Genomic DNA, 26,247 nt, shown 5'->3' with positions numbered 1-26,247 from the left:
CTTATCTCCAAACTGTAGTTTTTGTTTTATTCTTTTACACACATATAGATAATATAACATATTCAAACTTATTAGTAAATGAGAGTTTGATTTCCAACACTCCTCCTCAAACTCGAATTTCCATTCCGAGCTTCTTTTTTTTCGCTTTGTGAAAAATGCCCCACTTCAATGACTTCATGAATATATCATCTAAAATTTCTTTGGGCATGTAGTTAACTCGTCCTGCAATTTTGTGATGCACAGATTCCCGAATTTTGTTGCCTTCGTCGCTTGTCTGAACACAAAACACTGAATCATCAACAATTATTTGTATTGGTCTTGCTGCTTTGTAGATATTATCCGGACTCGGCATACTCCTTGGCGCTTCCCCTGAAATATTATTGAGTCCGCTACTAGGATTACAATTATCAAACACTTTCGGTGGTAACATACTTTTCAAATTTCTCATTTCTTCATCATAACGATTTATCCGCAGCTCGTGGGCTTGGAGCAAACACGCGAGCCCTTAAATCGAAATCGTCGACAAATATTTCGACTCCTCTAACGTAGTTACAACATAATCAAATTTTCTTGTCAATGAACGGAGAAACTTTTCCATGACCCGAACATCATCCAGACTTTCCCCATTTCTTTTCATCTCATTTGTCACCGTGTAACATTTTCTTCAATATTTTCAGAATTTTTCATTTTCATATTCTCGAACTCGCCATGCAATACTTGAGGCTCCACCTCTTCTTCTTTATCGACTCCTTGGAATGATTTGTGCAGAATTTCCCAGGCGTCTTTTGCTTTTTTTTCATGTGCAATATTATCAAAGGTGGATTCGTCAACACCTTGATAAATCATGAAACATGCCTTGTTGTTTTTGCTCCTGCACCCATTTAATGTCGTCTTCTCGGCTTCTGACAGTGCTACTTCAGCCGCTGATGTGAACTCATCATACCCGCTTTCGACTATATCCCAAACATCATAAAAATGGAATAATTCCTTCATTTGGATACTCCAGTCTCCATAATTTGTGCCCGTCAACATTGGAACTTGGGCTTCCAGGAAACTTACCATTCTTTTTCTCGAACGAAACCTCGGCTCTGATGCCACTTGTTGGAAACGTGTATGGCATTTATACACTAATATATGTAATATAACCGGAGAGCAAACACACTTTATTTGTAATATTTGTAATGATACAGATGAAACTTTTGTTTTTCTTTACGCACACAATAATTAATACATAAGGCTACAGCCTCTTCCTTTAATATAGAGTAACAAACTCACAACACAGAGACCAGAGCTTCGGCTCCTTTCTTTTGCACTCTATATTTCTAAATTCACTTCTATTACATTGAACACAAACATAGCCTCTATTTATAAGCCACACATATGCTAACTGATCTTATTGCCTACACTACCCAGCTATATGCTGTATTAATTTAGCCACCTTAATTCATGGGATCAAATTTCTTTTCAAACTTGGACAACAACATCTCTTTAGATGATCTACGCGGTTTCATTAATACATCTGACTTGCATGTTGACAACTTCACAATTCAAATTACCAAGCTGCTGCATCACCACTTAATCACCTGCTTGTCACCTTTGTATGTAAATAGCCTACCATATATCCTGGATTCAACATATGACCAGCTGCTGCATTAACTAGTATTCCTTGTTTCACATGGTTGCCTTCCTTTAACTACTCTAGCATAGTTATACATCCTGTCGACATTGAGCTGTATTGTTTTGACCGTTGTATTGTTTTGACCGTGCATGCATGAAGATAAGTAGCACACCATAATTCCAGGATTGCTCATGTACACACAAGCTGATATTATTTATGATATATTCTGGAGAGTTTGAAAAATCTAACAATCCCCAACTACAGCTACTTGTCAGATTATTTAATTCATATTTTCAGCGAATGGGACGAGTTGATAGCAGATTGTCGTCAGAGGGAACAGTTATGCAACATTTACAGATTAGATATTGTAATGCTACAACTACAAGTCCTAGCCAAGAACCTATATATGTTGGAAATTTAATCTTAAACTTATTTAAGTATTTGTTTATTTATTTAGTTTTGAATAAATTAGCTGTAGTGTTTAATTTATATTCTGACTTGGTCATATGCAGTAGCAGGTTATTAGGAGAATTAGCGTTAAGTAGAGGAAATGTGGGAGCATAGTGGAGTAAGTTGAGTAGATGTATTAGTCTAGAAGTCTATCACGTAGTTTCCTATTTTACAGTCACCACTATTGATGTGCATTAATATTTAAACGGTTCCATGTAATCAGTTTATATATATGAGAAGTTTTAGTTTTCCTCTCTGCAAATGTTTCCTACGTCTAAACAACTTATATACATTATGTAGATTAGGTTATTTTTTCAACATGATATCAGAGCTAGGTTGGGAGAGGGTACCAGGGCTTAACAGCCTTTCCTCCGATCCTTGGGTTGTTGCTGGGTGTTGGCGTCACGGGTGCCGGACATTGTGCTGTAGAGGCGTTTGTGTTGCAGAGAAGATGTAGTTTTAAGTAGGCGTTGCAGAAGGATGGTGGCAAAGCTACAGGTGTAGTATGGGATGCATGTGTAGTATAGGGCTGCCGAGAAAGACAAGGCGATGCCGGAGAAGTCTGTGAGAAGAAAATCATGGCACAAGTGGTCATGGAAGAAATTTTTAATTTAGAATTGTGGGTGAGAAGTGCACCTTGGAGAGAGATACTCCAAAATTGTTTTTGATGAGAAGTGCATCAAACTTGATAGTGGTGAGAAGTGCATCACAAAATGAAAAGATGGTGGTGAGAAGTGCATCACAAAATGAAGAGAACTGCTTCATAAATTCTGTAAGTGCATCACAAAATGAAGAGAAGTGATTCATAAATTATGTTCATAAGTTTAAGATTATGGGGGTGAATGTTGGAAATTTAATCTTAAACTTATTTAAGTATTTGTTTATTTATTTAGTTTTGAATAAATTAGCTGTAGTGTTTAATTTATATTCTGACTTGGTCATATGCAGTAGCAGGTTATTAGGAGAATTAGCGTTAAGTAGAGGAAATGTGGGAGTATAGTGGAGTAAGTTGAGTAGATGTATTAGTCTAGAAGTCTATCACGTAGTTTCCTATTTTACAGCCACCACTATTGATGTGCATTAGTATTTAAACGGTTCCATTTAATCAGTTTATATATATGAGAAGTTTTAGTTTTCCTCTCTGCAAATATTTCTTAGGTCTAAACAACTTATATACATTATGTAGATTAGGTTATTTTTTCAATATGCTAGATGGGTATGCAGCTGAGCAGGCCCCGCTCAATCAAAGAAGAGGCCTGTGCTAAATTTAAATTTAGGGCCCTTTTATTGAAAAAAAATGTACATTAAATAAAAATTTAACTACATTCTTAACAGAAATTTTAAACTTTTATTACATTGATCATAACTTCACAATAGTTTATATATTTTATTTGAAAAGTGACAGCCTGCCGGATGAATGTTTTATTTGATACATATAATTAGGCAGGGTGGATTAATTGGGGCCTCAAAACATTTTGGGCCAGGTGCAGTTGGGCTGACTGCACTGGTTGATCACCGGCCCCGCAGCCACAGTCATTTTTGTTGAACATGTCTTTCTTCGATAAACAGGCTTGTAGCCTTACAAATTAGCAACCCATATATGTTAAACAAAATAAATTTATGCCTCCTAATTTCTCTAAGACCGATTTCTCTTATAATTATATATAATTAAGTGGTTAATATATTTGTTATGAATACTAGTATTAGTATATATTTCCACTAATATAGAAATAATGTGGACAAAAAGGTAGGAAGTGGGAAATAATGGAGACCAACCTGGAAAAAAAGATTATTTTTTGTTTCAAAGGACGATATAGAAAAATACTTGTGTTTACCTAAAAATTGAAAATGACCGGTAGTTTTGACTATATCTCAATAGTTGATGAAATTACTAGTACACATGATTTGTTACCACATTTGTTGTACCAAGCTTTGATGCCTTGAATTTCCTCATATTACCTTTACTTAATGAGAAGCTAATTTCAAAACTGGTTACATATAAAATATAGGTAACACTCATAGTCTTAGCAAGGATGTTTACATTGGAAGCGTGAGTGGGCAAGGTAGCACAACCCATGATTTAGAAACTATCTTTCTAATTTCATGGTCCAAATTGAAAAAGCCCAATTAGCCGCCTATATAATCATAACACATTGCCCTATCAAATTCATATTGTCCTACAAATCCCCCGCTCACCTATAATAAAACCAGTTAAATTTGAATTTGCTTCAGAAAATTACACTCAATGGAAACTTCCAACAATGAACACCATATTGAACATGAAGAGTCTCACAACCACCGACGTCAACCAAGCTATGAAATGATACTAGACTATAGTTATTTAGAATTACCACTCAATCATCCTTATTTTGTTAGGTAGTGCAACTTACACCATTAATATCCTCTTTTGTATCTTTCAATAATTCATTATCTACTGTGATGCAAATACTCTTTATCCCCTTTATACACCTATTATAGGCATGATAGTTGATTATCATGTTGTTGTTTATTATTTTAACATACATCTTCCTATACTTGTTTTTTGTTTAGTATTTAAACTTGTTATTTGAAACTCTCTTGTAATCATGTATGATTCTAATGGGCGGAACTAATAGGTTTATAATTTTTATTAAATTGTTTTGTATTTAATATAATTAATGAAAGAATATTATTAAAAAATATTTTATTAATCCATGTTTTTTTCTGATTTTTAAAATATGAAATCAATATTTATTCAAAAAAATATGAATTTAATAATATGTAAAAATTAGTTAAAGTTATTTAGCAATAAATATTTTTGTAAACGTTTGTAAAACTTAACCAAAATAAATTGAAGTCATTGAAACAGATGAGCTACTTTCAGTATGTATTTATTTTTATTTTTATTTTTTTCCTGATGTATAAGTATTGTTTTATCATCGTGACAAAAAAAAGTATTGTTTTATCTTAAAAAACTAAGTAAATATACTCAATATAATATTTGAATATAAGAATAAATTTTTTACTTTTGTTAGTTTGTTATTTGTTTGGTTAAATTTGATGCATGTTTTAAAATTATTTATACTTTGTATTTGTATTAATTCAAGCATATGTATACTTCTTTTCAAACTTTCGTTTAAAAATAATCATCAACCTGGCTGACTTTTATTGTTTGCCAGGTTACAAATGATGAACGGGAACAAATGGGAAGAAGTGGTGACAGGGAAGCAGAGGTTTTGTTGCTTTCTAATGAAATGCAAAACCCTCATGCTGAGGGATGCAGCTGCTACTATCTCTACACCAGTTCCCCCTGTTCCTGATCTCAACGTGCATCCTTTTGATCTCAACATGCTACCCACAGAGGAAGAGGTCGAGGAGGAGGAACCCATGTGTCAGATATACAAAACCCTCGTCCTCGTGTGGGTGAACGTGATATATGTGTCCTATGCCAGGATGAGCATGCAACTGAGGAATTAGTTGGAGGTCTTCGATGTGGACATCAATATCATATGAAATGTATAAAGATATGGTTGAGGAGGATCACCAAATGTCCAATTTGCAGAGACACCGCCATATTTGTTGAACGTGTCTTGTTTCAATAAAATTAGTAACGCCTATATGTTAAATAAAATAAATTTATGCCTTCTAATTTCTCTAAGACACATTTCTCTTGTAATTGTAAGCGGTTAATCTAGTGATGTGCAATAAGTTTACATCTATTGAAAATAAAATTTTATGAGGTGATATATATATGGTCTCATTTATAAATTAAGATATTAATATCCGTAATTTATATGTATTTTATGCTTATAATTACTAAATGATGTTAAAATGTATTAATTGTTTGTTGAAATGTATTTTTTTCAACCCAATAAACTAGTGTTTTCACTCATAAAAATGAAGTTGGTTTCTTCTAAATCACTATACAAAATAACAATTATCAACAAAATGAAATAGAGCCCCAATTATTTTGAGCCGTTCCATTTTTATTGCAAGCCCAGCCCATTGACAAATAATCTACTACATTATGCCTATTGCTCTCTCGCTACCGCTGGTGAAGTGAATGAATTAAAAGAAACAATAGTCTATGCTAAGAGGGCAATAGAAGAGGCTGCCCTTAAAGCTTTTAGTGAGAAGCGTCATCTTGAGGAGAAATTGGGGATGGCTGTCAAACAGGCAGAAGATTTCAAGGCCGCTGCTAAGAAGGCAATCTACGAGGCCGGCGCAACTAAGAAATGTTACAAGATTGGCTTAAGCAATTTTGTTGCATACCTGGCCACCAGTGAAGGCAGATCGTTGTGGGACTACGTAAACCAGCTAATTGAGGAGATACCACACGATAATAGGGCCCCGGTTGATGCCGCAGTCGACATGGCAGGACTTAAAGGTGACAGGGCTATAAAAGATGAACCCCGTGACTACCACTTGACAGGTTTTGCAGAGAATGTTGCTTTACAGGGTAACTATTCTTGAATGTACAGACAACTTCAGAGTTTTAGGAGAAGGTTTTGATACGTTTTTACTTATGCGTGAGGATGGTTCCGGAGTTCTACATTTTGTTAGATGTCTTAGTTATGTTCTTCACTGTCAAGTGTCAAGGCCAACTAATTTCAGTTTTAGAAGGAAGATGCTTTCAGTAACATATATAACTTCATTTCTCTTGTTTTATTTCCAAGCTCTTGTTTTTGAGTCAAGTGCTTATGCCTCTGTTGTTTTAAAGGGGTAGACCAGAAGCCACACTTGAAACAAGAGAACTATACATATATAAATAGTACAACAATTGTAATACTGCAGTCTGCCGATTTTACTCTCCCCGTCTTGGACATTTCAGAATAAACTGTATTAATCACTCTTTGAGGGCCACATTTGTTTGCGACAAGATTAGTACCTCGTATTCCAGTGTTTACCATTGAAGATCATAAATTATTTACAAAAACATAAATAAAACAGCCTTCAAATGTTAATTTTGCTCAATACTCCTTCAGCGACATTTTAAAGTTTTAATCGAGTCACTATCATTTAAAATTGGTAAAACAATTACAAAAACTATTATCTATATACTTTTATACTGTTAAGTTTCCTAGTTTTACAAATAAGATTATAATTGTTCTACAAAATTGATAAAGGAAGTTGAGAAATTAATATAAATATTGATTAGTGAAGGTTAAAAATTATATCTTTGCTTATTTTCTCTTTTTTATGAAAAACGAAACATAAAATTTTCACCAATTTTGAGCTAATCAGGTATTTGTGTGAATGGTTGTATGCTGAAAAGAAGTAGAATCGGCTGTTTTTAGTGTCATTAATATATAGTGTAGCAACATTTGCGGAACCTCTAATAATCATATTCATTTTATTCTCTTTCTACATTTACACACTTAATTTACTACTGAAATACTCCCTTCTTCCCATTTTAATTGTCCACTTTGTTCAAATCACACATATTAAGAAATATTAAATGTGATATGTTGTTACCATTGTCATGCATAGATTATACAAAAATAGTACTAAGTTTTCATTCATTATTGTTGAAAGTCAACATAATTTACATTGTAAATCATGAAAATTGTATGGGATAACAAATGCTAACATTGAAAGTTGTATAAATTTGTATTGGACAAAGAAGATGGACAAATAATATGGGAAATTTTTTCCTAACAAAGTGGACTATTAAAATGGGAAGGAGGGAGTATAAAGATATTTGTTATCATTCAATTAGTAAAGTAACATAGCGGAAATACTTGCAAAGTTTTAATTGTTTTCATTACCAAATTTACTAGTACAGTTTTCTTCACTCGTGCCCCTCCCTCGTGCCCCTCCCTTCCCTCTAAATCGAAGTGAGACGGTTGTGTTGGTTGAGTTAATGATACTGACAGCTGAATTGAAGGAGTGTGTATCACGATGTGGTCGCAAATGAGGGTTTAGGCAGCAGGTTGGGAGAGAGAGAGGCTGAGTGCTTGAGAGTGATGGTCCTACGGAGGAGGGAGGGGTAGAAATGAGTGCAAATGGTAGACTTGTTCGATTGTTCTCGATCGATGAACAATTTTCAAGTGGGGCCCCTGCCCGGGGAGAGTTGTGAATGAGATAATTCGCTAATTGTGTCTTAATTTAAAGCTATTAGTGCATCATTTATGAATTACTTGATTGTGGCATATTTTGGCATGTGGAGGCAATCACGTGCTATTTTATTGCCTTATTTATGTATTTGTTTATTATTTTTTATTATTTATTTTCTTTGATATCTAATTTGAAAATTTCACTTGACTAGACTTTATATTATTTTCTTTTAATGATATATATACAAACATATTTTTAATAACATATTATTAACTTTCTTTATATTATATAGTATATTTAAATTTTATATAATAACTCATATTTTCTTTGTTTTGTTTGTTTTTATCTTGAAGATGTTTGAAAGAGATCTTAAAAGGATCGTGGAGCCGAGTATACAAGACAAGTTTGGGATAACTTTGATGCAAGGGATTTCATATAATAATTATCAGAAGATAATAGTTTTATTTTTAATCTGTTTGCAAACTGAGTATTTTTTTTTTTTGAAAGCAGTCTTCCATCTTTGAGTTTTTCCCCACCAGATAGTGTCTTAGTCCTAGATTTGTTGTCGTCGTTGTCGAACTAGTGGGGATCAACATATATAGAAAAGGGATTTTTTTTTTCAATTAATGATATAGAGAAATACTAATGGTTATCTAAAAATAAAAAACAATTAGTGATTTTGACCATATTTTAGGAATTTAGGAAATTACTAGTATACGTAATTTGGTGCCACATTTTCTATATTGAACTTATATATTCGTTTAAAAAAGCTGTTGGATTTGCTCATATTACCGTTGCTTAATAGAGAGCTGTTGTGCAGAATAGATCACTATGTTAGCACATAATCATATGTTCAACGATGTCTATTGTTCATTCTTAATTGGTGAAATTTTTAGGTTCACGTCAAGGACCCAAGTTGAAATGAGCTATTTCACTCAAAATGAAACTGACTAACAAAACTTTGCAACGGTTTAGGTGAGGCCATATTTGCCTCTAATCAAAATAATATTTTTATTTATCTTCTCTCCGACATCATTTTTGGCATCTTTGTTTGAAAATAACACGACAAGTTGGCACACAAAATGAGAACTTGGTCAAATTTGTCCTACCTGACTTTTCAAATATTACTTACTTTATGTTTCTAATTTTATTATTTTGATATATTAAATTTCACTACTAGAAAAACGGATAAAATTGACCGTCATTTTCGGTCAATTTTAGTTAATATTGACCAACTTCAGTCAAAAATATATTTCAGGGTTTTTTTGAAACTTTGTGCGGGAAAATGGGCCCGCCTAGCAAATAGTTTCGACCGCATCCGGTCAAAAATAGTTTTCCCACATTTTTAAAAATTTGTGCGGGAAAATTCCCGCCTAGATAATAATTTCGACCGCAGGCAAATTTGACCGCGACCGGTCAATTTTAATGACATCATCGAATTAAAGTTTGGCGGGAACTTTCCCTCCATTTTTTTCGGGGCCCACCATTTAAAATTGACCGGATAAATTTGACCGAAAACGGTCAGAATTATGAGCGGTCAAAATTAATCGGTCAATTTTAGCCTTGACTTGGTGGCATGCGAGTTTAACCTTATATTTGACCGCTTTCAGTCAAAAATAAGGCGGTCAAAAATAACCGGTCAAAAATAACCTGTTTTTCTTGTAGTGTTTAATTAATAGCATCTTTTACAATATTATTTTAAAATTTAGAAGATAATAAAATATAAATTAAAGTGATGTGAAATGTTTAGTCGGGAAGAAAAGATAAAAGGTGTTAAAATAAGATAAAATGTGATGTAAATGATTATACGCCGAATATTTAAATACTAGTGTACGTATGAATTTCGGTTTATTTAAAAGTAAATATTTAAATCATCATACAATTTGAATAATCTGTGAAAAAATTGATTTTAATTGATATTTATTTGAATAATACTATTAATAAATATTTAGCTAATAATTGGGCTGCGTTGAAGAAGCCCATGTTATTGCTGCATAAGCAATTTTACCTGTAGCCCTTGGAGTTGTTATTCATTGGCCCAAAAATGAAAAAGCCCAGTTCCCTGCCTATATAAGCATAACATATGATCATGTGTATTCTACATTACCCTACAATTGCGCCGCTTATACAAAAACTCTTTTGTATTCTACATTATCCTACAATTACGCCGCTTATACAAAAATCAGATGAAATTACTTACAGAGCACTCGAAACTCCAACAATAACCATCAACAAGCACCAACATCAACCTAGGTATTGAATCATATACAACATGGCTATTTAGTGTTTTCTCTCAATCATCCCTGTTTGTTTTTGTCCTATAATGCAACATAAATGTTAATATGTTCTTATATATCCTTCAATAATTCATTATTTGATCCAGATTCAAATATTTTTTACCAGATTTAAACACCTATTGTTTGGATGATGGAGAATCATCATCTTGCTGGTGGTGATGTGGTATGTTAATGTAACCCTCCTTATATATTGTTTTTATTTTGTATTTGAAATTGTTGTTTTGGAATTCTCTTATAATCATGTATACTTTTTATTGACCGTGAGTTTCTAAAATTTTATTATGTTTATATTCGATATATATTTTGAAAAATATTTTATTACTCCATATATTTTTCAGATTTATAAAGCAGAAAGTCAGGAAATTTTAAAAATTAGTTGGAATTGTTTATTAAGAAAAATTTAGTTAAAATTTGAATAGTTTGTCTAAAATAAGTCCAACAATCATTTAGAGAGCAGAACTACTTTTGATATGTATTTACTTTTATTTAAAAAAGTATGTTCTAATTTGTAATCGTTGTTATTCCCTTGATAATATTTTTAAAAATATTCAATATGATATTTGGATATATTAATATATATTTTTAATTTTATTATTTTGTTGGTTGTGTCATTATATTTGATACATTCAAGTTTTAATAATATTAGTTTAATATTACCATCTACTTGTATTAATTCAAGCATAAAAATACTTCCATGTATAACAATTTTTATTTTTAAAACAATCATCTAGCTAGCTAACTTTTATTATTTGGCAGGTTACAAATCTTGAACCCAAACAAATGGGAGTAGATGAGGAGGAACACAGAGATCATATGGCAACCCATGAGTTAGAAATACAAAACCCTCATCCTCATGTGGGTGATGCTGATTCAGCCGTTATTATTCGCACTCCAGCTGTCAGCCCTATTATTGATCTCAGCCTGAATCCTCTTGATCTTAACATGCTACTCACAGAGGAAGAAGATAAGGGACAACCCGGAGATCATCTGGCAATGCATGTGTTAGAAATTAATCATCATTCCCTTCACATTCACTCTCCTCAAGTAATATCACTCTCCTCAAATAATCATCTGGAAAGGCTTGATCTCAAGGTAAAGTTGGAGAAGGCTACCAAACAGGCAGAGAGTGTTGAGACCTATGCAAAGAAGGCAATTAATGATGCACATGATGCCCAGGCTTCAGGTAAGAAGGCAATATATAAGGCTGTGGCCTCAACCACAAATTGTTACAAGATTTGTTTAGACAACTTTGTAGTATCCTTGGGCATTAGTGGTGAGGATAAATCTTTGGAGGACCATGTAAGTAAGCTTGTTAAGGCAATCCCCTTTCATGCTAGGGCCCCAGCTGATATGGCTGTTGAAGTGCCAGGGCAGGAAGGTGATGTTGGATAAAAAAGGGATGCGGCAGAGAGCAACCCAGGATGTCTCAGTGTGCAAACCCATGAGGATCAACAAATGTCCAATTTGCAGAGCCCGGACCATTTCTGTTGAACATGTTCTTCTTCAATAAACAAGCTTGTATGCCTTACTAATTAGCAAGACATGCATATATGTTGAATAAAATAAATTTATGTCTCCTAATTTCTCTAAGACCCATTTCTCTTGTAATTATAAGTGGTTTATCTAGTGATGAGCAATGAGTTTACATCTCTTGACAATAAAAATCTTATCAAATTATGAGCTCTGATATTATCTTATTTATAAATTAATTAAGATCCATATTAATATCCATGATTTATATATGTACTTTATGCTTATTCCAAAATGATGGTAAACTGTATTGTTTGGGTGAAATGTATGTTTTTCAACCCAATAAACTTATGTTTTCACTCGTGAAAATGAAGACGGTTTCTTCTAATTAAATATTTATAAATAATGTTTACCTCTAAAACTTTGTGATCTTAGCAAAATAACAATTATCAACAAAGTGAAATAGATAAACAAATATAATAATAAAATAGGTAAGATATATATATAATTTGATGAAGATCGAATATACTATTTTCTATGTAAAAAAATATCTTGTTCTGAATTGGTTATGATAAATGAGTATCCATCTACTAAGTCATAGACCAAATTATGTTTGTGTCCACAACTCGCACATGATGAGCACAATTAGTATTTTGAAAAGAAAATCAAGCTATAAAAATACCAATAATATATTAGTGGATTCCAAATAAATATTATAAAATAAAGAATCTTACTCCAACATCAGTCGGTCTAATCATTTTTTGTTGCTGCTATTATTATTATTATTATTATTATTATTATTATTATTATTATTATTATTATTATTATTATTATTATTATTATGATCATCATCATCATCATCATCATTATCATCATCATCATCATCATTATCATTATTATAAAAATCATCATCATAATCTTCCTTATTATCAATATTAGTATTAGTATATATTTCGACTAATATGGAAATAATGTGGACCAAAAGGTAGGAAGTGGGAAATAATGGAGACCAACTTGGAAAAAAAAGATTATTTTTTATTTCAAAGAATGATATAGAAAAATACTTGTATTTCCCTAAAAATTTAAAATGATCAGTAGTTTTTACTAAATCTTAGTAGTTAATCAAATTACTAGTACAAATAATTTGTTACCACATTTGTTGTACCAAGTTTTGATGCCTTCAATTTCCTGATATTACTTTTACTTAATGAGGGAGCTAATTCAAAACTGATTACATAAAAAATTATAGGTAATACTCCAAGCCTGAGCAAGAGTGTTTACATTGGAAGGGTGAGTGGACAAGATAGCACAACTAAAGATTTAAAAACTATCTTTCTAATTTCATGGACCCATATTGAAAAGCCTAATTAGCAGCCTTCCCATTCTATATAATCGTAACATACTACCCTATTAAACCCACATTGTCCTACAAATCAGCCGCCCAGTTAAATTTGCTTCAAAAAATTACAAATCAATGGAAACTTCAATGGAAACTTCCAACAATGGGCACTATCTTGAACTTGAAGAGTCCAGCAACCACCCAGGTCAAGCAAGCTACCAAATGATAGTGGACCATAGTTATTTAGAATTATCACTCAATACTCCTTCGTATGGCCAGGTAATGCAACTTATACCATTAATATCCTCTTGTGTATCTTTCAACAATTCATTATTTTATAGTGTTGAAAGTACTCTTTATCCTCTTTATACACCAATTATAAGTATGACCGTGAATTATCAATTTGCTGGTTATTATTTGATATTTTAGCATACATCTTCCCATACTTGTTTTTTCTTTAGTATTTGAACTTGATATTTCAACTCTCTTATAATCATGTATGTTTTTTGGACCACACTTATAAATTTTATAATTGTTACTAGCTAAAATATTTTATATTTAATATAATTAATGAAAGAACATTATCAAACAATATATTATTACTCCATGTATTTTTTCTCATTTTTAAACATGAAGTCAATAATATGTAAACATTAGTTAAGATGTTCAGAAATTGAAGTAAATTAAAGTGATGTGCTACTTGCGATAAGTACTTATTTTTATTTTTATGTTTTGTTCTAATGTGTAAGTAATATTTTTTTTTAATTTTATTAGTTTGTTACTTGTTTGGTTATGTTTGATGTGGACATGTTTTATAATTATTAGAATATTATTTTGTACTTGTATAAATCCAAACATATTTAAATATATATATATATATACTTCTTTTCAAACTTTCATTTAGAAATAATCATCTAGTTAGATGACTTTTATTGTTTGCCAGGATACAAATGATGAACCGGAACAAATGGGAAGAAGTGATGATAGGGAAGCAGAAGTTTTGCTGCTTTCTAATGAAATGCAAAACCCTAATGTGAGGGATGCAGCTGCTGCTATCTCTACACGGATCCCCCTGTTCCTGATCTCAACATTTATCCTCTTGATCTGAACATGCTGCCACCGACAGAGGAGGAATTGGAGGAGGAAGACAGAGATCATATGGCAACCCATGAGTCAGAAATACAAAACCCTTGTCCTCATGTGGGTGAACCTGATATATGTGTCATATGCCAGGATGAATATGCAGCTGAGGAACTAGTTGGAGGTCTTCGATGTGGACATGAATATCATATGAAATGTATAAAGAAATGGTTGAGGAGGATCACCAAATGTCCAGTTTGCAGAGACACCGCTATTTTTGTTGAACCTGTTTTTTTCAATAAACAAGCCTGTATGCCTTAATTACAAATTAACAACTCATATATGTTAGACAAAATAAATTTATGTCTTCTAATTTCACTAAGACCCATTTCTCTTGTAATTATAAGTGGTTAATCTAGTGATGAGCAATGCGTTTACATCTCTTGAAAATAAAATTTTTATCAAATTATGAGCTCTGATATGGTCTTATTTATAAATTAAGATATTAATATCCATAATTTTATGTATTTTACGCGTATTACTAAATGATGGTAAAATGTATTATTTGGTGAAATGTTTGCTTTTCAACCCAATAAACCTGTGTTTTCATTCATAAAAATGTGAATGGTTTCTTCTAATTAAATATTTTATATAATGTTTACCTTTAAAACTTTGTGATCTTAGCAAAATAACAATTATCAACAAAGTGAAATATAAAAATAAATATAAATAATAAAATAGATAAAATATATAAAAACATTATCTTTTTGGTCTCCAATGATATAATATCCATCGTGCTATAGTTTGTACATCAATATGGTGTAAAAATTAACACCATATAGTGTGGTGGGGATGAGAGAAACCTACAAAAATCAGTTCTAATAAATGTAATGGGAGAAGGAAATGGAACTTAGGGTACTAGGGATGACATAGCATCTCATAAAGAAACTCTTATTTGGTGTCAATGTTTATAAATTTGAGAGATGGGATTTTTTTTTTGAATTTCTCACAGTTAATTTCATCATGACAATAAAAGTTTTGTTATGTATTTTTTTAAAATACTAGCTATATCACATTTCTTAGGTTTGGAATTCATTGTATGCCACAATACCAATGCTATATTTTTTTGCCAACAGAGAAATAGACTTCACTACTTAAAATCGTTTCTGAGTACATGGATAATTTCTGGGGAGGCTTCATTCGCCTTCCAGATGCGGTCAGCTACAGAATAACTACATCTAGCAAATGCATGATTACACCTTTGTCTTTTACTTCCTTCATTAAGTCCCTGCATTCCTGGATCAAGCCTCCAAAATATGAAGTCATTGCAGCACTCCCTCTAATTGCTTGGACAGCAGCAAGACAGTCTGTTTCTACTATAACATCATTTAATTGTTTTGCTTTAATCCAGACGCAAAACTGTAGCAGTTAGAAGGCCCAAAAACTGCAGCATCACTATTTACCTTAGTGTGATTTTCTTTTGGAATCATCATCGCAATCTTCACTATTATTAATATTAGTATATATTCTGACTAATGTTTAAGACAGAAAAGTAGGAAGTGGGAAATAATGGAGACCAACTTGAAAAAAAAGATTTTTTTATTTATATATTTCAAAGAATGATATAGACAAAATTCTAGTGTTTACCTAAAAATTAAAAATGGCTAGTAGTTTTGACTATATCTCAATAGTTAATCAAATCACTAGTACACATGATCTGTTATCACATGTGTTGACTGTTGTACCATGCTTTGATACCTTGAATTTCCTCATATTACCTTTACTCAATAGGGTGCTAATTTCAAAACTCCTTACATCAAAAATATGTGTAACACTCTAATCCTTAATTACAAGGGTGTTTACATTGGAAGCGTGAGTGGACAAGGTAGCCCAACCAAAGATTTATAAACTATCTTTCTAATTTCATGGGCCCAAATTGAAAAAGCCCAATTAGCCGCCTATATAATCATAACACATTACCCTATCAAACCCGCACTGTCCTACAAGCCACAAATCGCAGCCTATATAATCATAACACATTACCCTAGCTATCAAACCCACTTTGTCCTACAAGATACAAATCCGCCGCCTATATATAAAACCAGTTAAATTTGCTTGAAGAAATTACAAATCAATGGAAACTTCCAACAATGGGTACCAACTATTGGTTGAAGAGTCTAGCAATCACCCCGATCAATCAAGCTATCAAATGATATTAGAGGATGGTTATTCAGAATTATCACTCAATCATCCTTCTATTGATCAGGTAATGCAACTTACACCACTAATATCCTCTTTTGTATCTTTCAATAATTCATTATTTATAACATGATGCAAATACTCTTTATCCCCTTTACACAATTATTATAGGCATGATCGTGAAATATCCTCTTTATAATTGATTTTTATTTAGTATTTGTACTTGTTATTTTGAAACTCTTGTAATTATGTATGATTCTTATGAGCCAAACTAATAGGCTTTATAATTTCTATTAAAATGTCTTATATTTAATTTAATTAATGAAATAATATTATCTATTAAATATAATTAATGAAAGAATATTATCAAAGAATATTTAATTACTCTATATGTTTTTTTTTAATTTTTAAAATATGAAATCAATAATATATAAAAATAAGTTGAAGATGTTTAGAAATAATTTTTTTAAACGTTTGTAAAATTAATGTAAAATAATTTGAAGTCATTTAAAGAGATGAGTTACTTTCGATATGTATTTATTTTTATTTTTATCTTTTCTAATGTATAAGTATTGTTTTTACCTTAAAAGATTAAGTAAATATACTTAATATAATATTTGCATATAAGAATATTTAATTTACCTAGATTGTTACTTGTTTGGCTATATTTGATGCAGATATGTTTTAAAATTATTTATTATTTTGTGTACTTGTATTAATTCAAGCATATATACACTTCTTTTCAAACTTTCATTTCAAAATAATCATCTAGCTAGCTGATTTTTATTGTTTGCCAGGTTACAAATGTGAACCAGAACAAAAGGGAAGAAGTGATGACAGGGAAGCAGAAGTTTTGCTGCTTTCTAGTGAAATGCAAAACCCTAATCTGAGGGATGCAGCAGCTGCTATCTCTACACGGATTCGCACTGTTCCTGATCTCAACATGCATCCTCTTGATCTCAACATGCTACCACCGACAGAGGAGGAATTGGAGGAGGAGGAAGGCAGAGATCATATGGCAACCCATGAGTCAGAAATACAAAACCCTCGTCCTCATGTGGGTGAAGCTAGTGCAGCCATTAGTATTTCCACTCGGGTTAGCCCTATTATTGATCTCAACCTCCATCCTCTTGATCTTAACATGCTACCCACAGAAGAAGAAGATAATGGTCAACCCAGAGATCATCGGGCAATGCATGTTTTCCAGAATAATCATCCTTCCCTTCACATTCACTCTCCTCAAGTAATTTCATCTCCCTCTTTCCATTGTTAAAATTTTTCTGTAATTTTGTTCTTGATTTAGTACCCACTTAAAGTTGCCCTGAACCTTAATCATTTTGCCAATATTGTCGTTCAAGCCAAAGGTAACTCATGTTTAATATTTGCATGGCATAAATTTATATCTAATATGCTTTCTTCCTCATCTGAATTCTTGTAGGAGGAAGTCTCTAGGACCCCAAGAGCACTTGATCCCCAGCTACAGCTACAGCTACTTTTCAGATTATTAAATTCAGATTTTCAGCAAATGGGACGAGTTGATAGCAGCAGATTGTCATAGGGAACAATTATGCAACATTTACAAATAAGATATTGTAATGCTACAACTACAAGTCCTAGCCAAGAACCTGATATATGTGTCATATGCCAGGATGAGTATGCAGCTGAGGAACTAGTTGGGGGTCTTCGATGTGGACATGAATATCATGTGCAATGTATAAGGCAATGGTTAAGGAGGGACAACAAATGTCCAATTTGCGGAGCCACAACCATATTTGTTGAACATGTTTTTTTCTAATAAGAAGGCTTGCTGTATGCCTTACAAATAGCAATGCATTTATGTTAAATAAAATAAATGTATGCCTCCTAATTTCTCTGAGACCCATTTCTCTTGTAATGATAAGTGCATTTCTCTTGTAATGATAAGTGGTTATTAATCGAGTGATGAGCAATGAGTTTACATCTCTTTGAAATAAATTTGTTATCAAATTATGAGCTCTCATATGGTCTTATTTATAAATTAAGATATTGATATCCATAATTTATACGTATATTATGCTTATTATTAAATGATGGTAGAATGTATTGTTTGGGTGAGATGTATGTTTTTCAAACCAATAAACTTATATATGTTTTCACTCATAAAAAATGAAATAAATAAAATAGTAAAATAGGAAATATATATATATATATATAGAGTCCTACTCCAATAGAAACTAAATTAGCCTAAAAACTAAAAACCAATTTCTGGACATTTTTTATCACTATTTTTAACTACAGAAATCACTAATTTGTACATAACATATCACTAATTTATATATAGCATATCTCGCGAATATAAATATATATACACACATATATGCAACGTATATAACCATCATCTTCACCTAAATCGTAATAATGGACCTCTTACCACCATACCAGACGTTTCAATGACTTGCCACCATTGTTTATCATCACTAATAATCACATACACTTTCCATCATAACTTACAAAACTAACGACTACTTACCATCATCATACAACTTCTCTTGCGGCTTCCTACCGCCAAGAACCTTCTACGGATGAAATTGATCATCTATAATCGATTATCAATAGTTTAGATAAGTAGATTTTCTCAATTTTGATAATAAAAATCGCTGTTTACATACTGTATAAAAACAGTGATTAGTGCAGTATAAATTAGTGATACCCGTAGTTATAAATAGTGGTAGGGAAACTGGTTTTTAGTTTTTATTTTAAGAGTGATTTCTATTTGATCATGAGCCTATATATATATATATATAAAATTCGATAAAGATCGAATATACTATTTTCCATGTAATTTGTTTTTATCTATGATATAATAACAATCATGGTATAATTTGTACATCAGTATGATGTAAAAGTTACACCATCTCATGTCATGGCGATGAGAGAAACCCAAAAAATAGTTCTAATAAATATAACAGAAATGAAAGTTAGGGTACTAGGGATGACATAGCAGGCCATAAAGAAACTGGTATTTGGTGTCAATGTTTATATATAAACTCCAGAGAATGAAACTTTTTGAATTTCTCGTAGTTAATTCACCATGATAATAAATTTTTTTGTTATTTATTAAGATACTACCTGATCACATTTCTTAGTTTAGGAATTCATTATATGCCACAATATCAATATTTCAATATTAATCCCTACACACTATATGAAGATAATTCTAGTCAAAATGACATATTTCTCTTCTCTTTTTTTTATGGGACATTTTCCAAACAATTTGCCCAAATTCAGTCTGAATCTCAAACTCCAATTAGGTAGTTTTTAATTATGGGGAGGTGCTAATTATTTTATCTTAAATGGGTTAGCAAGTATAATTATATAAAACACCTTGATTAGAAAATCAAATGTGCTTCATAGTGGGCTATAAAAACTTGTTTTTTGTTTGAGAATATTTACGACACAGTGGTCAGAGAGGTTACATGCATGTTAACTACGGACTCTAGTCTAATACTTTTCAGGTGAGCCAGAGTCGAACCCGGGTGTCCAGGCACAATAGAGGATAGGGCTATCCAATCGTGTTCGTGCTCCTACTACTTGGTCTTATTCAACTTGATTTGTGTGGAGATTTTTTTTTTCTCTTTTCAGTTGATTGCGTGCATCATATGTAGTGAATGATAAAACGTTGCTAATTTTGTGGTTTCTTTCAACTTCGATAACAAAGTTTTCCTTAAGTTAATGCCTCCGTATTTTATTTGTTAACTAATGGTTCTTAGATAAGTATTAGTATACTTCTACTTCATCTTATTCAACTTGAAATATTTCTTATTTTGTTAAATATTACTTTGTACTTGTATTAATTCAAGCATGTATACACTTCTTTTCAAACTTTCATTTAAAAATAATTATCTAGCTAGCTGACTTTTATTGTTTGCCAGGTTACAAATAATGTTGAACGGGAACAAATGGTAGAAGGGACACTACAACAAAAACAGCATCAGACAACGGTTTTTGCCCGTTGTCTGATACCCAAGAAAACCGTGGTCTATTGAGATGCCGTCTGATACGCACCTCAGACAACGGTACGTACTGTTGTGTGAGATCAAGAAATACATCGATTTATGTTTTTCTGCGTGTTGTGTTACATTCAGTAACAACAACGGAATCATTTAACAAAGTGTTGTTATAAGCAATTCACAACAACAATCATATTTTCAATTTGTGTTGTTATTAGGAGTATCCACAACAGATTTTGATTTTACTCACTTGTTAGTAAGAGTATCAGACAAGAATATTTGTGTCATAACGGCTTGTGTTTTACTACATTGTACAACGGTCTTGTAGAATGGGCCACTTGTGTAAGGCCCATATAACACTAGTCTGTATATTAGAACAATTGTCTTGAAAGCTTTTCTACAACGGTTTTTATTTTCAGATGCTCGAGTAATATTGCTTTAGACAATGGTTTGTGACTACTATTTACTTGTTTGTATATGTCCTAGACAACGGTTTTATTCTTAATATTGTGTTGTTTGTAAGGCTTGGGACAACTGTTTTTTTTTTCCTTTTGTATTTAGTTATGTCAGACAATGGTTTTACATAACCTAATTAAACTATGCTCAAGAATATAATTAAGAAGCCATAAATTAGTAACAAAAGTTTCCATTGCCAACTACAGTAACAATATACAAACACAAATAAGTTTAGACCGCTCGCAGTAGTTCTACCTATAGAAAAAAATAGATTTAAAGAAACAATATCTTAAACCAGCCACATTGCCACCCAATTTGCTTGCAAGCACCAGATTCTACTAACAAAAGCTCAACCACCAAGGTAGATGATACCCAAGGAGAAAGAGGTTCAGTCTGTTGTTTTCTGCTTGTTGAACCAGCCTTTTTATTCTTCTTCTCTAAACCATCAAGTAAACCACTAAGATCGTGAACTGCAGATTTTAGATCTTTTACGGAGATTCCTGTTTTTAAGATATGCTTCTCCCAGTTCGAAGTCCAACCAACCAAAGTAGGAAGTGAGTCAACACCTAACTTCTTCACCACTGGATCTGATGTATCATGAACCTATAACATATTTGAATATCAATTAAGCACCAGAAAAAGGAGTAAAAAGAAAACAGCTTGTAATAACCACTACCACTATAAACAAACTAACAAGTAACTAGTCGTTACTTCTTTCAAGCTTAAAATACATGATTCTCAATATCTACATAAAGTATTAATAAAAACTATAATCTTTATTGTAGGCAAGAAGGGTGCCATTATGCGGACTTTGTAGGCTTTAAAAATTACCAGTCATGGTAGGTTCCAATCAGGACCTGTCATAGACTATTGCAAACTATACATTACATCAGTGCCTTGATAGGCTCCTCAAAACAAGGATTTAAATCATACATATCTTGACTAATACAGGAAATCTATATTTTAGGTAACTGCCTTTGAATCAATTATACAATATGGTACGACAATAATTATTTGCCCACACTGCTTTCCAACACCCTTGTACCTAATCTGATAGAGAGTGTTGCAGCACCAGTAATTCACTTGTGATCTATGAGTAGGAATAATATTCACGTACATACATTTAATACAAAATGAATAGGTTCACAAGGAATAGAGCTTACTAGATATCAAGACCAAAAATCTGTATGAGGTTTGAAATACATTTGGTTGACACTGATATCAACATGTTTAAATGAACTAAGAGTACACCATACTTACCTATAACTTAAACTTGGAAAATAATATAATGACAAGTATAAATTAATTATAATATCACTTACTAGTTAACTGTGTGGACTGATATATTAAAATGTCACACACTCAATGGTTCTGAGTAAAATTTCAGCAGGGGCTCCTCCCCCAATTTGTGTCACTTACACATGTATGCTATTAGCAATCCTTCAGGCCATTTGGGAAGGGAAGGTAGTGCTAGCTACGCTTCCCAGAAGTTTGAAACACAAGGTAAGCAAAATAATTAATCTGGCAGCCATATAATCAGAATTTACAAAGAGCACTTTAATATGATATAGTCAAAGTGAAAACTTAACTTAATTTTGTTTATATAATACCTGGTATTCTTCTCAATTCATCACTAGTGCTTCTACTTCAATATCATTCCTGTAAACAACAAAGGGAAATATTTATCAATAATAATAAGTAAAAGATGAGCTCATGACAAAGAGGAAAACAAGGGATCTAAATTTAGCAGAGAAAACAAGAGCGAATAGTTAGCACTGCCTACTTTTGGCTTATATGTTGTCTCCTTTGCTTCACATAGACTTTCATATTTACATATAGTATTTACAGAAGCAGTAAGATTTGGCAAGCATAATATAAAACACACACATTCTGTGGTGTGGGAACAATTATTGACACATTCATACTCAATATGCAATTGATTAAAAAAATATAAATTGAGAATCTAGGGTTTGGACCTGCAAAAGCAGAATGAAGATGCGAATCAAATTCTTATTCTCCTTTAGCTGCTTCAGAGAATCAACACACTCCACTTACAAAGCAAGCCAAAAAGAACGGTTAGTATGTAAAACAAATCCTAATCACAAACAAAAAGAGGATAAAGAGAAGAGAGACATCGAGAGAGAAGAGAAGAAAGAGCCGGACAGAGAAGAGAGACAGAGAGAGAGAGAAGAGAATAGAGCTAGATGGCCAGAGAGAGAAGAAAAGAGAGACCCGTGAGAGAGAGAAGAGAAGAGAGACCCCTGAAAGAGAGAAGCATAAGGGGGAAGCCGGTAAGTGAATATGATGCAAGAGCAAGCTTCCCTTGTTTCGATAGCTTCTCTGGTGTACTGTGTTCACCTTCTACATACTAATCGGAGATGTAGAAGAAGAAAGATACAAAGAGAGGGAGGGGGAAACCAAAATTTGAGTTTAACGCTAGAGGGGGAAATGAAAATTTGGGATTGCTGGGGGACTAAAAATTATGTGGGGAAAATGAAATGGCTTGTCTCCAAAGCTGAGATACCAAATTGAATCATAAATAATAAAAATATTATATTTTAATATATTGTGAAGTTGAATTATTGAAAAAATGAATTCTTTTCAAGTATTTATTTATAGTTGATTATCAAAATATCATAAAAATAGATTTTTAAATATATAAAAAGTTGGTGGTGTAAAAAATAAATATTTTATACTTATCTTATATGATCTTTTACAAAAATATAGTAGGATTATTGTGTCTAGTAAACAAAATAATTGATCCTATTAATTGTTGATGTAGAAATATAAGAAAATTTGAACTAACAATATTAGTCATGCATTAAAAAAATTAATTTATGTTATGTATATATGCAAATATATTTATTTATGTTATGTATATATGCAAATTAATTTATGTTATGTATATATGAAAATATATTAATTCTTGTTTTTGCACTGTTTGTATTAAAAAATATATTTATGTTATGTATATATGCAAATATGTATAGTTCATGTGTAAAACCAAGACAATTTTGTACTTCGCACGCATGTATTAGTATGTGTTTTATGTTTACAATTTAAATAGTAGTAGATATAATCTTTGTTATGTATTCAATTAGTTCTCTATTAATTTATAAATATTTATTTTAATGATCTAACCATACGGATGTCAAGAACTAACAATATTAGTCATGTATAAAAAAAATATAAAAAATTTATGTTTATTTTGTATGTTTTTTTTAACAATACTAGTCAATTGTAAATTTTGTCTTATTTGTGAAAAGGTATTTTTTGTCATGTACTGTCTAACAGACAACAGTTTTTATAAGCACCTATGTTGTATAAAAATAGTGTAGACAACGGTTTATAGAAAGGAAACCGTTGTACAATAAAGTATCATTTTTAATAGTAAAAAATTCGCATTTCCCGGATCAATTCTTGTTTTCGTACTCCATGGCTTAACAAATATAGTTATATTAGGCATATATGCAAATATCTATTGTTTATTTGTACTATAAAGATAATTTTGTAATTCGGACGTGAGTATTAGTATGTGTTTTATGTTTACAATTTAGAAAGTACTAGATAGAATCTTTGTTATGTATACGATTAATTCTGTATTAATTTATAAAAATTTATTTTGATGATCTAACCGTACGGATGTCAACTAACAAAATTAGTCATGTATAAAAAAAATCAAAATTTTTTATGTTTATTTTGTATGTTTTTTTAACAATACTAGTCAATTGTAAATTTTGTCTTATTGTAAAAAGGTATTTTTTGTCATGTAGTGTCTAACAGACAATGGTTTTTCTACGCACCTATGTTGTATAATTGAAAATGACACAACTGTTACCGAAGTTATACCGTTGTAACAGAATCCATTGTCTAAATTATGCTCAAACAACGCTTCATGGAAAATCCGTAGTATAAAAGTAGTGTGGACAACGGTTTATGGGAAGGAAACCGTTGTATAATAAATTTTCATTTTAATGAGTTAAAAATTCGCATTTCCTTGATCAATTCTTGTTTTTGTACTCTTTGTATCAAAATATATATTTATATTATGCATATATGCAAATATGTATTGTTCATTTGTAATACCAAGAAAATTTTGTAATTCGGACGTAAGTATTAGTATGTGTAATGCCAACACTTTTTCCAGCGTCTGACTAGTGTTGTCTGATGCCAGTTTTGTTGTAGTGGGATGACATGGAAGCAGATGTTTTGCTGCTTTCTAATGAAATGCAAAACCCTAATGTGAGGGATGCAGCTGCTACTATCCAAGCCAAAGGTAACTCATGTTTAATATTCGCATGGCATAAATTTATATCTAATATGCTTTCTTCCTCATCTCTGAATTCTTGTAGGAGGAAGTCTCTAGGACCCGAAGAGCACTTGATCCCTGTTGGAAACGTGTATGTGCCTTAAACCAAAAACTTCGGTATAAAAAATATGTAACAGAATAAATGTGATAGAGAAGTAAACACACACAGCTGATATATTAATTCAAACACATATACAACTTGTTTTTCACATACAGACTTAACAGGCTTCAGCCTTTGTTTTCTCTCAAGAGCTTCAGCTCATATAATTCTCACTCACAACTGCTGTTGTAGTTTTTCTCAGTGTGTTCTGCAAATACAAAGGTCAGCCTAGGCATTACATTAGCTAGATTACAACATGTCTTACCTCACTGTATTATTTATTACCAGCCTACAACTATTGACTTCAAACTGTGTACTAGCTATTTTCCAGGTAGTAAATAACAACTGCATATCTTCTTTTCAACCATTCCTTGCTTCCAATATATGTAGCCTACCATATTTCCAGGAAGACTTGTGTAGCTGCACTTTGGTTTCCTTCAGCCCACCTTATATTTAGGAGCTCTCTGTCTCTTTCACATTTGCCAGCTACCTTTTCTCCTGGAACGTACATGACCAACTCCTTAAGCTATATATTTCAAACCTTATCTCCAAACTGTAGTTTTTGTTTTATTCTTTTACACACATATAGATAATATAACATATTCAAACTTATTAGTAAATGAGAGTTTGATTTCCAACACTCCTCCTCAAACTCGAATTTCTATTCCGAGCTTCTTTTTTTCGCTTTGTGAAAAATGCCCCACTTCAATGACTTCATGAATATATCATCTAAAATTTCTTTGGGCATGTAGTTAACTCGTCCTGCAATTTTGTGATGCACAGATTCCCGAATTTTGTTGCCTTCGTCGCTTGTCTGAACACAAAACACTGAATCATCAACAATTATTTGTATTGGTCTTGCTGCTTTGTAGATATTATCCGGACTCGGCATACTCCTTGGCGC

The 26,247-nt window shown here is 32.0% G+C and overlaps 1 long non-coding RNA gene across 1 annotated transcript; it reads right to left on the bottom strand.

The window, feature by feature from the left end:
* Positions 1 to 22,274: 22,274 nt before the first annotated feature.
* LOC135147761 (uncharacterized) lies at positions 22,275 to 23,361 on the bottom strand. The gene is made up of 3 exons (XR_010285558.1): positions 22,911 to 23,361; positions 22,545 to 22,593; positions 22,275 to 22,408 (listed from the first exon to the last, which is right to left on the bottom strand). It is a non-coding gene; the product is annotated as an uncharacterized LOC135147761 (long non-coding RNA).
* Between the last annotated feature and the right edge of the window lie 2,886 nt (positions 23,362 to 26,247).

This window comes from Daucus carota, chromosome 7 (genome assembly GCF_001625215.2).
Source record: "Daucus carota subsp. sativus chromosome 7, DH1 v3.0, whole genome shotgun sequence".
In the NCBI taxonomy this organism is placed as follows: Eukaryota; Viridiplantae; Streptophyta; class Magnoliopsida; order Apiales; family Apiaceae; genus Daucus; species Daucus carota.
This window is presented reverse-complemented; position numbering and strand designations above follow the sequence as displayed.